Genomic DNA, 14,912 nt, shown 5'->3' with positions numbered 1-14,912 from the left:
TAGAAGAACCTTTAAATCTTTAGGAAATTTGCAATCCAGTTGTTAAACATAGCCATTATTAAAAGTTAAGTTATGTAAACTTACAATTAAATAAATAATTTTAAAACAATAGTAATAGATATTCAAAAATCCCTCATTTCCTGGTTTTTACTACATCTTGCTATTACTCTGAGGTTATTTGTATTTATTATATCTTTATGGTAGAAATATAAAATAATAGGGTGCTGCTACGCATCTCTTCCCAACTCCGCGTTCAAGAACATCCTCTTGGCTGCAGTACATTGGTTTTGGTGGTAATAAGTACACCATGGAAATTGGCAATCACTAAAAATCAGGATTTGACTCGGTTTTGTTGATTATCAGACTTAACAAAGATGGGAAAACATTAATAATGCACATTAAGCACATTTGCGCACCCTATCTTTGTCAATACATTGTCAATTACGTTGTCAATAGCATAAAAAATTGAGAAAGTATTTTGGAATATTTGAAAACTATTATCCAGTTTAGCAGAGAACTGCTCATGTAATTGACAAGTGAAGTTCCAAAATATGTCCTTTCGCCTTCAGTTCTATCTTACTTGTTAACATAAACAAAAATACCAATCACCGTTTATGTTGGAAATGAACTTGGAGAGTGCTAACCGTTTGTCAGCAAAACACTGGTCAGAAGGTATAATTATGTTCGGTATTTAGTCACTCTTCATGTTAGTCACTCTTCATCTTCTTTTTTCTCTTAATTTTAGTCATTCTGATTCATCTGTAGCAGTATCACATTGTTTTTATCTGCATCTCCTTTACGACTAATGATACTGAGCATCTTGTCAAGTGTTTATTAGCTATTAGGATAACCCCTTCGGGAAGTGGCTGTTTTTATGTCTTTTGTGCATTTTCGTATTGCGTCGTCTGTGTTTTTCTTAGTGCTTTGTTGGAGTTCCTTATATATTCTTTTACAGATACACATCTTATGTCTGATGTCTTCTATCTTCTTCTATATATCTTTGTCAGGTATACATCTGTCCATCTGTAGTTTGACTTTTCCTTCCCTTAATGGTGTCTTTTAGATCTTAATTTTAATGTAGTCCCACCTATCAGTCTTTCCCCTTATGGTTTTGGCGTACCATTTAAAATAATATTTGCTGGGGCACCTGGGTGGCTCAGTCGGTTGAGCGTCCGACTTCGGCTCAGGTCATGATCTCATGGTTTGTGGGTTCGAGCCCTGCGTCAGGCTCTGTGCTGACAGCTTGGAGCCTGGAGCCTGCTTCACATTCTGTGTCTCCTCATCTCTCTGCCCCTCCCCTGCTCATGCTCTGTCTCTGTCTCTCAATAATAAATAAATGTTAAAAAAATTAAAAATGAAATAAAATAATATTTGCCTACCCAAGGTCATGAAGATGTTCTCCTCTATTACCTTCTGAATGCTTTATTCCTTTCTCATATTCAGATCTATAGTGCCCCCTGGAATTGATTTTTATGCATGTGTGAAAAGAGTTAAACTTAATTTTTTTTCTTTATTGGTATCCAAATACCATCTGATTTTTCTATACAGATATCCAAATGGTGTATGTTGATCCATATGCCATTTGTTCAAAAGACCATCTTACCATGTTGCAGGGCAGAATAACTGTTCATAAATCAAACAACTGTATACGTATGTGTCTCTTTATGGACTCTCTGTTCTGTTCCATTGGTTTTTTTGCCCATCCATGTCCCAAGGCTACCGCGATTAAAATAAGACTTGATATAAGGTTGTATAAGTCCTCCTACTTTTACTCATCCTCAAGACTGTCTTGGTTATTCTTGGCTCTTAGTATTTTCATAAAAATATATAATCAGCCCTTTCTCAACTTGAGAGAGGGATCAAAGGGAAGGGGATGTTGTATAACGATCTGTTGGTGTATATTCAGTGTGAAAAGAGTCCCTTCTGATTTGATGACACATTAGGTTTGTGAACTGTATCAGTAGAATGACTCAGGATAGAAATATAGAAAACTTCAAACCAAGAGATAGCTTCAGTTTGGGGGTAATGTGTCCATAAACAACAATATCCCAAGGAATAAACACTGTTTCTTTTTTGTGTCTTACTCAGGTCAAGAGGTACCTCCACCAGACTTCCCCTTTCCTCATTGGCCAGAATTATATCTTTACATAAATCAGCCACTTCGTAATGAAATGGGGCCACCATGATAGACTTAGATTGCACCTGAGTTGGTTCATTTCCTAGTTGTTTCATGATTTTGCATAAATGTGTCTACCTGAATGAAAACAAAGTGGTAAAAATAGCTGTGGGGTGAGCACATAACTATTTCTGCTACAGACAGACTATCCCTTTGGTCACTCAACATCCAAACACATTCTTCAATCTACATTTCCAAAGATAATCATGCCTGTGTGAATTAAAATCATTGATTTCTTAAAGGAAAACAACCCAATGTCTCTGTCAGTTAATATGTCCAACTCCACTTCCAGTGTCTCTAGATATTGTGAAGTCTTATCAGGTTCAGCTATAGCTTCTCATGATCCAGCATCCCAAACAGAGATTTAGGGGTGTGGAGGTCACCACAGAAGTTGAACAATCTCTGGTTAATGTTGGCAAATAGTGGGGTTTCTCCAGAAAATAGTTCCACTAAAAGTATCATATAAATAGGGGCGCCTGGATGGCTCAGTCGGTTGGGCGTCCGACTTCGGCTCAGGTCATAATCTCACGGTTTGTGAGTTGGAGTCCCGCGTCAGGCTCTGTGCTGACAGCTCAGAGCCTGGAGTGGATTCTGTGTCTCTCCCCTCTCTCTGCCCCTCCCATGCTCATGATCTGTCTCTATCTTTCAGTAATGAATAAACGTTAAAAAAAATTTTTTTTTAATGTCATATAAATATGTTTCCTATCCATTTCATGAGCTAATGGCTATAGTCAGAGCATGTGAGTCTGAGAATCCATGCTCCATATTGATGATTCTCTGTGCCTTGGTCTTGTATCAATGGCATCTGCCTTGATTTTGTTCCGAATAATAGCCTTGTGCGAGCAGAGACCAGCCATGATCCAGCGTTTCCTACACTTCATTCTCTTTTCTTGGTTAGAGAATGGCTGATGGGAAATATTTGGGACATGTGTAGCAGATAAGGCTTGCCTTTTTCTCCAATTTTATCTCCTCCAAGTCTCCAGCCTTCCTCTCTGCTCTCAGAGGGTCACCTTCAGCCTAAACTCATCTCTCTATTGTAGAACTTTGTGAAAGTTACAGAAGTAGACCATCCTCAAAAGCGTCCTAAATCATTCCTGCCATTTCTTTAAATACTGTACTCTGTCCTGTGATCAAAAATACAATATATGATAGCTTGAATAAATGGAGGTGCAGAGCCACCTAACCTAAATAATGGAACCCTAACTCCTCCACTCAATGGATTTACCATGTTCGGGTCTGTTCCTCGTCGAATCCCATCCTTGTGTTATTTTAGGATCTAACCACAGTTCACAGTCACCAATAAAGAGATCCAACTCCGTACCGTTTACACAGAAAAGGAATATGGTGAAAGGGTTTTGAGTGGGCACAGAATCTCTGTGAGAGCCAGAAAACTAAACTTAGAGGTCACTTAGCTAGAAACAAGGGCCAAAATCCTGCCTTGGATCAGGTCTGGTGCTGATAGCACTCTTGTCACTGCGAAGCATAGATGTTGCAGGAGAGACTGTTAACACCAGTGGAATGGAAACCAGATGTCCCTGCTAGCAATGCAGCTAACATTGGCCCAGGAAACTTGGCTGGCAATGTTTCGAGGCCACATTGCTTGTGGTCTTTTCTCTCAGAGTTCCGAAAAGGGTGCAGGTCATAAAAGTCCCTCCAATTTGGGCATTTCCGTTATCATATCTATCCCATCTCTTCTCTATGCTTTTAAGCCAGGGGGAAAGAGGCTAAAATGAAGGTGATGGCCTCCTATGTTCCTTTCCTTTGTCTCCTGTCCCGTCCTCTGGTTCATAAGAAGTTGGCTTTCCCTTCAGGGTCCTTTCTGATTTCCACATTTTCCTTCAAGATATTTATTTTTTTTATTTTTTTTAAAATTTTTTTTTAATGTTTATTTATTTTTGAGACAGGGAGAGACAGAGCATGAACGGGGGAGGGTCAGAGAGAGAGGGACACACAGAATCTGAAACAGGCTCCAGGCTCTGAGCTGTCAGCACAGAGCCCGACGCGGGGCTCGAATTCACGGACCGCGACATCATGACCTGAGCTGAAGTCGGCCGCTTAACTGACTGAGCCGCCCCGATTTCTTTCAAGATATCTAGCCTCACGACTCAGCTTTCATGTGGTAAAGGCATCTCCTCTATACCATGAAAGCAGTTCTAAGGTTTGAGTTGTCCAGACGTGACACTTGACAGGAGAACCATGTAGGGACTCAGAAACTAGTCATTTCAAATAACAGAAACATGCTTTGGTTTAACAGCCCCAAAATATTACTTCCCAATATACCGCATAGATTTGCTGCGTCCATGGAACATTCTTTGGGAAACGGCCAACCAAGTGACTTTTAGGTTCTTGTGTTTGATAGCCCCAGGCAGAGCTGACTCCGCTGGCACCCACCAGCATGGTTGGGGATTATAAGAATGTTGAATTACATTATTGATTATTGACTATTAGTACGGCAGTAACTATGGCAAGCAGAGAAAATAATCAATAATACAAATCCAGCACACTTCCAGAGCTGAGGAAGATATTTCTGGGAAATCGCCAAAACAATGCCTAACACTGCCCGAGGGATGAAGACGGGTACAGACTCAGCAGCTGGGGAGCTACTGGGCATAGCAGTTATTTGTTTGGGTTCCCTCAGAGGGTTTGGGGGAACTTGCTTGACACCTTCTCTTGATCCATGGGGTGAGAGGGCACCCCTGGGCACAGTGAAGAGGACTACGGGGAAGGCAATCCACTGGGGACCCTCGTTGACAGCCAAAGGATAAGCACACCAGTAAGTAACCATGTGAATTTCCCTCTGGCCCCACACCAATGGCAAGCTGCTGGACAGAAAAGCTGGGTGTCCCTTCATCATGCCCTCGTGCCTTCTCCCTCCTGAGGCAGACCAAGACTCAGCCAGGGTCCTCTTGCCTCTGGGCAACTGCAAAGCATTGCCCAACCTGTTAGTAACTGCCAGATGCGTTTCTTTTATTCTCGTCCCTCTCTCTTACCCCTCTGTTTTATTTGTGTATTGCATAGTAGCTGAGCTCAAACCTGCACAGACTGACCGCAGATTGACCCACACAGGACCTGCAGCCACTGTCTCCCACTATCTTGTGGGGGGCAAGGGGCGGCGGTGGTGGGGAGGGCAGACAAAAGAGGCAGACTCCTGGCAACCAAGATGAGCCCTCCTCCACCTCACCCCCTATTTCCTTCTCACCTTCCTCTCACCTTCCGGTTCACTTATGCCAGGGCAGGCTCCCAGTGGGCAACATGCCCTGCAGTCCTGTCCTGGATTGTGAAGGGTCAGAGGGCATGGCCAGAAAGGAGGGAAGCCCTAGAGAACAGTGGGGAGATCTGAGATGAGAGACAGTGACCCTCTGCAGGTGCTCTGGAAAACAGTGTGGAGGTTCCTCAAAAAATTAAAAATAGATCTACCCTATGACCCAGCAATAGCACTGCTAGGAATTTACCCAAGGGATACAGGAGTGCTGATGCATAGGGGCACTTGTACCCCGATGTTTATAGAAGCACTTTCAACAAGAGCCAAATTATGGAAAGAGCCCAAATGTCCATCAACTGATGAATGGATAAAGGAGATGTGGTTTATATATACAATGGAATACTACTTGGCAATGAGAAAGAATGAAATCTGGCCATTTGCAGCAACGTGGATGGAATGGAGGGTATTATGGTAAGTGAAATAAGTCAGGCAGAGAAAGACAGATACCATATGTTTTCACTCATATGTGGATCTTAAGAAACTTAACAGAAGACCATGGGGGAGGGGAAGGGGAAAAAAAGTTACAGAGAGGGAGGGAGGCAAACCATAAGAGACTCCTGGATACTGAGAACAAACTGAGGGCTGATGGGGGGTGAGGGAGAAGGGAAAATGGGTGATGGGCATTGAGGAGGGCACTTGTTGGGATGAGCACTGGGTATTGTATGGAAACCAATTTGACAATAAATTATATTTAAAAGAGAGAGCGAGAGAGCGAGAGAGTGAGAGAGAGAGAGAGAGAGAGACAGTGACCCTCATGCACATCCCAGCATCACAGACCATCCTGTCATGATTAATTTAATGGGAAAGTTGTGAGAAGTTTGATGTGGAGGGAACATGTGTCTAATAAATTAGAGCTCAGACAGGGCCGTCATGTGGCTAGTGACAGCCGTGTCAAACAAAAGATCATCTAAACAATTTTTAAAACTCAATAAATAATTTTGGGGGGACCTGGGTGTTCAGGGGTTGAGCATTAAAATTTTGATTTCAGTTCAGGTAATGATCTCATGGTTCTTGTGGGTTTGAGCCCTGTGTTGAGCCTCTGTCCTGACAGCACTGAGCCTGCTTGGGATTCTCTCTCTCCTTCTCTCTCTGCCCCTCCCCTGCTTTTGCGCTCTCTCTCTCTCAAAAATAAATAAATAAACTTAAAAAAATCAATAAATAATTTGGAAATTATTTTAATTATTCAAGGATTTCTACCACCAATCATTTGGCAAGTGATTTTAAAACGCACAGGAATTTTGTTTTTCTCCTAAGAGTTTTTTCTAGTTATATTTTTAAATTTTGAAATTTACATTAATCAATTTATATGACTTTGCTGGCTATTAAATATTTTTAAGCTCATTCTTAGCCAAAAGTCGACATTACCAATGAAAATATTTTGCTTTCGGCACGCAAGAGCGTTTCAGACTTCTTCCCCAAACTGTGAAGGCACTGAAATCAAACACTCTTGACATCCAGGCTCTTACTTCTTTATTATGGTAAAAAATGAGTAATTTCTTAATGTCCTTTTCCTTTCCTCCTTTCCCCTTTAGTCCTGGGGAAAGGGGATTACCAAGGATTATGGGTTTTGTCGATGCAGAAATATGTAATGAGTTCCTTTCAGAGAGATTTCTGTGACCTGGCTGTGCTGGACCCCAGGATTATTCATCTGTAAAAGGTACCAAACAGCAGATTCAGGTCGCAGTGGTTATTTTGGGATTATCAGAAGGTTCCACTTGCAAGCCTCAGGACAAGGCTTTTTGTGTTCTGGATATTCCCTTCTAGACTTCCCAGGACAAGAGGTCTGCAAATTCTCTGACCCTCTACCTCTGGAATGTCTTTCTAGCTACCCCTTTCAAATTTGGGCAGCAAATCTCATTGCAGTTAGCAAGACATTTTGAAGTATTCTTTGTCTCTCTTCACATGACAGTTGTGTTGACCTAAGATCCCTTATGTCACTATAGTTGGGCACCATTGCAACCTTAGACAAATTTCCTTGGCTCTCTCCATGGCATGAACATTAAGTGATTATGAAAGTTTCATTATTACTCAATTTATGCTAATACATATTTTATGATTCCAGTTAATAAAAGGTATCGGTACAGAATAGGAATAACCAAAGCATTTTACCACATGATGGACCCATCCAATCTTGAGAGTCAATGCTTCCCTATTTTACCAGTTGCCCCAGAAAACCTGAAAAACAGAACTTGGAAGAGACCTCCAAGAGACAGAAAATACTCACAGGGCTTTGAGAGCATTGAGCAGATCTGCTGTGCTGACCCTATGACTTTGGCCAACATGTACAAGTGGTGTCATGCTTTGATTTTATACCAGCAGCTCTGCTCTGGACTCGCTGCGAGAGAGGAAAAGAGAAATGCGGGGCGCTGGAGAGGAGAAGACCAGGACCTGTCAGAAAGTTGCGTGCTCGCTCACCCCCATTTCCTAAACATCTTCAGATGTGATTCAGGATCACAGAAAGATTCTCAGGTGCTAGAGAATTTGGCAAATAGGAAGGGAGAGTTCCAGCTAACACACAATCTTTGTACATATCCAATCAGATGAATTCACGTTCATTCATTTCCGTTGAATTTAATTATAATTTATCGAATCGCTTCAAAGCAGAAGGCTCTTTGTCCGAGGGTCTTATTTCAGGTAATATATTTCTAACTGATTGCATGACCAGTCTGAGGCTCAAGACTAACAACTATTTGGGACAGTTGATTAATACTAGGTGATGCAGCGTATGCAAGGTCTAGCACCCGGTGACCACCGGTGCCGCTTGACGTTGACTTTGTTTTCCTGATTACTGATAAGGGTGGTGCATGCATGACAACAATAAAACTGTTCAAGGAGCTGTGGCAGCCTCAGGCCTCATAGCCACAAATGGTATTAAGTACAGGAAAAAAAAAAAAATTGGAGCCTCTCCAAGTAACTGACAACACAATACAGCATAATGGAAAACAAATGAAATAACACATCATGAAAAAAATGCCCTGACAAAAGTGATCATGGGGCAAATGCTCAAAGGGTACACAAATCTATTGATAACATTTGTTAGGCCAGAATAAAATATGCTGTATGTATTTCCTGACGGGAGGATCATGTGAGTCGGATCACAGGAATGTGAGTAAATGGCACTCTTAAAAAAATTGCCATTACACTAGTACTTACTGTTACTTCCACTAGACTCCAAACTCCTCTGAGTGTTAGCTCCATAAATCATTTTTCCCAGGACCTGATAGTTTCTGGATTAATCATACTCTCAGTTTTTAGCTGAGAGGACAAACAGAATAGAAAGAGCTAAAAGCAACCATAAGTCTTCCTGGATCAGCAGACTTGATATGAATGCTATCAGGCCCTCTCTTTTAAAATTGTTTTTATTCAGATAAAAGTCACATAACATATTCTGAGTGTTTTTAAAGTATATAATTCAATACTTAAAAAAAAAGTTTATTTATTTTGAGAAAGAGAGCATGTGTGCAAGTGGGGGAGGGGCAGAGAGAGAGAAAGAGAGAGAGAATCCCAAGCAGGCTCCATGCTGTCAGTACAAAGCCCAACATGGGGCTCAATCTCATGAACTATGAGATCATGACCTGAGCCAAAATCAAGAGTCGGAGGCTTAACTGACTGAGCCACCCAGGTGCCCCTCGATACTTTTTAATATATTCATAATGTTGTAAAACCATCACCACTATCTTATTCTGGAATATTTCCCTCACCTCCAAAAGAAAACTCTTGTTTAAACACGCGTCTGGAGGCACAACATATAAAGTCCAGCCCTAACATTTATACATTTTCAGATTTTAAAAAAATTCCTAAGACAATAAAAACTTCGATGGATTAGGGAAAAGGGATCACTTGAAATGGGGAGAGAAAAATATTGAAGCAAGTATCAGGAATTCATTATTTCTGGCGGTTGTGGTGCCTGCCTACAAGATAGCTTCCAGTGATCTCTGCCTCCTAACAGTCATACCCTGTGTGATCTTCCTCTCCATTGTATCAGGATTGGTCTGTGCAATCAACAGAAGACTGCAGAAAGGATGCTATGTCACTTCCAAGGCTAGGTTATAATAGACTCTGTGGCCTTGCTTTACTCTCACTGAATCCTCCCTCTGGGGGAAGCCAACTATTATCTCAGAAAGACACTCAAGAAAACTATGAAACAGAGAGGCTGACTTATCAAGGAACTGAGGCCTCCAGCCAACAGCCATATGAGGCAGCCATCTTGGAGGCAGACCATCCAACCCCAGTCAAGCCTTCAGATTACTGAAACCTTGGCCAGCAATTTCAATGGGGCCTCCAGAGGGACCCTGAGCCAGAACTACCCAGCTGAGCTGCTTCTGGATTCCTGAGCCTCAGAAACTAGGTATGATAATAAAGATTTGTGGTTTTACACTGCTGAGTTTTGAGGTAATTTGTTAACAGAATAAGACAGGACTACTGTAGGACCATTAAGGTGATAGTTCAGCAAAGCTTCCAACAGAAGAGGAAGTACCTATACTACATAGAGCCAAACACCTGACACTCATAGACATGCCATTAATGCTCAAACCCTTGAACCGGCACCAAGCTTAAGCACCAAGCTTAAGAATCAACAATTCTGTTGATTCCTGAGCCTCAGAAACTAGGTATGATAATAAAGATTTGTGGTTTTACACTGCTGAGTTTTGAGGTAATTTGTTAACAGAATAAGACAGGACTACTGTAGGACCATTAAGGTGATAGTTCAGCAAAGCTTCCAACAGAAGAGGAAGTACCTATACTACATAGAGCCAAACACCTGACACTCATAGACATGCCATTAATGCTCAAACCCTTGAACCGGCACCAAGCTTAAGCAGATTGCACTGTTACTTCCTTCATATACTCTTTTCCCTGCCACGGGGATGCTCTGTTGCAACCTATTTTCCCAATCAAGAGGATCCTTGTTCAAATTAAACCTGTCTCATACAGAAATGAATAGAGAGCCCTACATGGCATGATTTTTCTCTGGGCCCCATTTATGCCTAGAGATGGAGGACTTTGAGTCCCTGAATCTCCACAGGGACAGAGCTAAAAGAAGGGTCAGACGAAGACTTCCCAGAGGGGCCTCCCAATTTTTCTGCTTGTTTTCGCTGGATTTTTTTTTTTTTTTTTTGAACGAGGTAAGACAAACAATTTAATGCAAATAAAATGGCAAATAAACAGTTTACGGTAAGCAAGGGGTCAAGAAAGAGTTTGAAAATGTTAGATCAGGTATAATATCTTTACCATTCCTTAAGTTTCTGGAAAAGGACTGGTTTCCCCTTCCCTGCTTACAAGTTTACGCAGACACTCTATTCTTTGAGTTGCTTAACTACTTTACAGTGTTTTCTCTTGGCACCAAAATGTGTTTATATAATTCAAACCTCCAGTCTGCTCAGATCTTGTTGAAACTTGTTATGCTTTGCTCACTCACAGTAAAGTAGATGCATTTTAGAGTGTAGGCCATAGACCTAAGCCATGTTTCACTAGATGTTTCCCTGACAGGATCAATTTCTCTCCCTTGGTCAACAAGTTACTGGAGGTGGGGTTAATTTTCTTTTTGTAGAAATGTGACCAAAAATGTGTTTCATGATCTCAGGTCACAGTTTTCTTAGATTTGCAGTAACTCTTAGATGGCATAACCCAGATGCTGTCCAGTTACTAACATCAGCAGTTGGGAACCAAAGGAACTCATTTCCTGTTTCGTCAAATAAAAACATAACGCAGATGCATTTTGTTTATTGGGCATGAAGGGCAGACATTGGATCCATGGGTCCGCTGGTTTTTAAAACAGGCCAAAAAAATAATAATCAAGGTAGTACCCTCAGCCTCTCAGAATCTGGTGTTTAGACAAAGGGATGATATCACCAAACCTGACCCCTTCTGCATCCTCCTCTTCTATTCTATTGGTCTTCTGAAGTGCCCTTTCTTGATGAATTTAGTTATTAATTAAAAAAATATTTTGGTGCTTACATTTTGAACTAATTTCAATGATAAACGTAACAGGTATCTGTGTGTGCAGCATTAAGACTGAACACATGTTAAAATTTAGATGCCATTTTTTTTGGAGAGAGAGAACATATTCTAGACAAAATCAAGGCTCTAGCCTTGTGGGGGACATGCCATAGGATTATACCCAATGGTAGATGGATATATATATGGCAAAGATGATGAGATGTCACTCTTAATTAAGTTACGTTATATGTCAAAAGGTAAGGATTCTGTAGATTTAATTATAAGACCTTAATCAGCTGAGTTTAGGTTTGTTGAAAGGGAGATAATCCCGTTTGGGCCTAGTCTAATCGGGGAGCGCCTTGAAAGGGCGTCTGGAAGTCAGAGACTTGCAACAACAGAGAACCTCTCTTTCATTTCCGGCTTTGAAAAAACAGGCCGCCATAACTTTACAGCTGCGACGGAATGAACCCCTCAAACAACCTGACGGAGCTTGGGTTCTTTTCCAGTCCAATGCGAACACTGTCTTGTGGACTCCTCGGTTTCAACCTTGGACCCTGATCAGACAACCTGGACTTCTAACATACAGAAACTGACACAGTCAATGGGTGTTGGTTTAAGCTATTAAATTTCCGGCATTGTTATTCGGAGACAAAAACCAGTATAAACCCTCATCTCAGTCCTTTATCGCCTTCACCAGAGGTAACCGTAGGAGATGATAGTCAGCTTTGCTAGGATGAAGGGAAATACCAACTAAACCAATGAGATGCCCTTTCATACTCTTTAATTTTTTTGTAAGGTTTATTTTATTTTTGAGAGAGACAGAGCATGAGTGGGGGAGGGGCAGAGAGAGGAGACACAGGATGGGAAGCAGGCTCCAGGCTCTGAACTGTGAGCACAGAGCCCACTGCGGGGCTTGAACTCACAAACTGTGAGATCATGACCTGAGCCGAAGTCGGGGCTTAACTGACTGAGCCACCCAGGCGCCCCATACTCTTTAAATTGACAAAAATTAAAATGCCCGAACACTCCAAATGTTGGTCATAGGAAGTTTCATATACTGGAAATAGGAAATGAAAATTGCTACCACCATCTCAGAGAAAGATTATATAATGCCTATTTAGCAATCCACTTTCAATGTGAATACGTAAATACTTTGTTTTTGTACTTAAAAAATGCTTTTTATACTTTTAAAAATGCTTTTACTCCATATACTTCATGTAGACTTTGGTAATTGTTACCCATAAACAATATTTGGTATCCTCATTTGTTTTAAAATTTTCATAAACGTACACTTCTGCAACTTTTAAAATTCAGTATTATCAAGATTGATCTATTTTTGATACAAGAATTATTCTTTTTAACACAGTAAACAAAATATTCCATTATATTACGATACCAGAGTTTATCCATTTCCCAGTCTGTAGTGGGGTGAACATACCTGTATTTATTTTGAGGAAAGCTTCTCCAGGGAATATATATGTAGAAGTGAAGTTGCTAGGTCCCATAGGCATTATATAATTTCTCTCTGAAATGACTGTATCAGTTTTCATTCTCATTTCTCATCTAAAAAACCCCTTATTATCTTAACATTTGGGGTGGTCAGGTATTTTAATTTTTGTTAATTAGATAACTGTGAAATGGCATCTCGTTGTAATTTGTATTTCCCTTTATTTCTAGTAATGCTAAAATAGTCAAAACATCAGCGCATGTGTTTTTGATCATTCTGGTTTCTTCTGTGCTCAATGGCTTTTGCCCTGTTCATGGCTTTTGCCCATTTTCTTGCTGGGTAGTTATGATTTTTCTCGTTGACTTATAGGACATGTTTATATATTCTGGCTCTCAATCTTTCACCAGTTATATGGATTACAGATGTCTTATTCTAGTCAGTTCCCTTTCAAAAAAATATATATATCAATAGTGAACCTTGGCTTTCCCTACTACAGAGTGGGGATTATACCATGTAACTCACAGATAAATGAAATAATGCACCATGAAAATTCCTGCTCCAGTGCCAGGTACGGTTTAGGTGTTCAGTTGTGAGTTTCCTCCAGCTCCCTTTTAAAGAACTTCTGGATCTGGGTATAGGGCAGTGGCTAAGAGAATGGGTTCTGGGGCTGGACTGAGGTTTTATTGAATCCCAGTGTTACCACATGCTGACACTGTGATGATGGACCATGCTGCTTCATGCTCTCTAAACCTGGTTGCTCATTTGAAATAGAGATCGAAATGCTCGCTTTACAGAGCTACTGTGAGATTTAAGGTCTAGCGTGCCCAGTGTTTATGGCACAGTGAGCCCTCAAAACAGTGGTAGCTGCTATTATTATTATTATTATTATTGTGGGGGAAAATGAGAGTTGCACAGAAATAACAAACACAGGGGCACCTGGGTGGCTCAGTCGGTTGAGCCTCCGACTTCAGCTCAGGTCATGATCTCACGGTTCCTGAGTTTGAGCCCCGTGTCGGGCTCTGTGCTGACAGCTCAGAGCCTGGAGCCTGTTTCAGATTCTGTGTCTCCCTCTCTCTCTGACCCTCCCCCGTTCATGCTCTTTCTGTCTCTGTCTCCAAAAGAAATAAACATTAAAAAAAAAAAAGAACAAACACAAACTAGAATGTGATAAAGTCTCCCTCTAAAAAACTTTTTTATCTTCTATTCGTCTTGTCAAAACCTCTAATGATGTGGTAAAATACACAGGATTTTTTTGAAGACTCACTACAAAACAAAAGATCATTCATAATTTTTGTATTGATTACAAATTGAAATAATACTTTGGATACATTGAATTAAATAAAATATATTATTAAAAAAAAAGATGTACTAGCTAACTGCTATTGGGATATAGCAATGAGGGAGAGATTACGTCTAGCCAGGGGTTGATGGAGATTCAGGGAAGGCTTCACAAAGGTAATGTCATTTGAATGCAGCTTGTAAGAAGACAGGGTTGGATGTAAACAAATAGTCACAACTTGAGGAGAAAGAAATTTTTTAAAATTCTTTTTACGTTTATTTATTTTGAGAGAGAATGAGCTGGAGTTGGGGGGAGGAGACAGAGGGGGAGAGAGAGAAATCCCAAGCAGGCTCCACACCGTCCTCGCAGAGCCTGATGTGGGGCTCGATCGCAGGAACCATGAGATCATGACCTGAGCCGAAACCAAGAGTCAGATGCTTAACCGACTGAGCCACCCAGGCGCCCCGAGGAGAATGAAATTTTTGCCAATTACACGAAAGAAAACGTGGGGGCATTAAATAAAACAAGCAAGCAAAACTCTTAGTATTTCCAGCTATACAGAAGTGTGGGAAAACAGGAAAGGGCGTTGCGAACAATCTGGAAGGGAACGGTAAGACCAGACCGTGGAAGTTCTTGAATGGCTTAAAGCTTTGAAGTCAGATATGCTACGAGAGCACTCAGTCTTTGAAGATATCAAAGTACCTTTTGCACTAACTAGGATCCGTGCCCCAAGGAAGACTTTCTCTGTGTAACTATGAAGTGCTTTTGGTTGTGGAATCACATCTATCAAACATGGGTCAGTGAGTAA

Source organism: Panthera pardus, unplaced genomic scaffold, assembly GCF_024362965.1.
Source record: "Panthera pardus isolate Hobbes unplaced genomic scaffold, ASM2436296v1 HiC_scaffold_13, whole genome shotgun sequence".
NCBI lineage: Eukaryota > Metazoa > Chordata > Mammalia > Carnivora > Felidae > Panthera > Panthera pardus.
The sequence above is the reverse complement of the archived record's forward strand: the minus strand, read 5'-3'. Positions refer to the sequence as shown.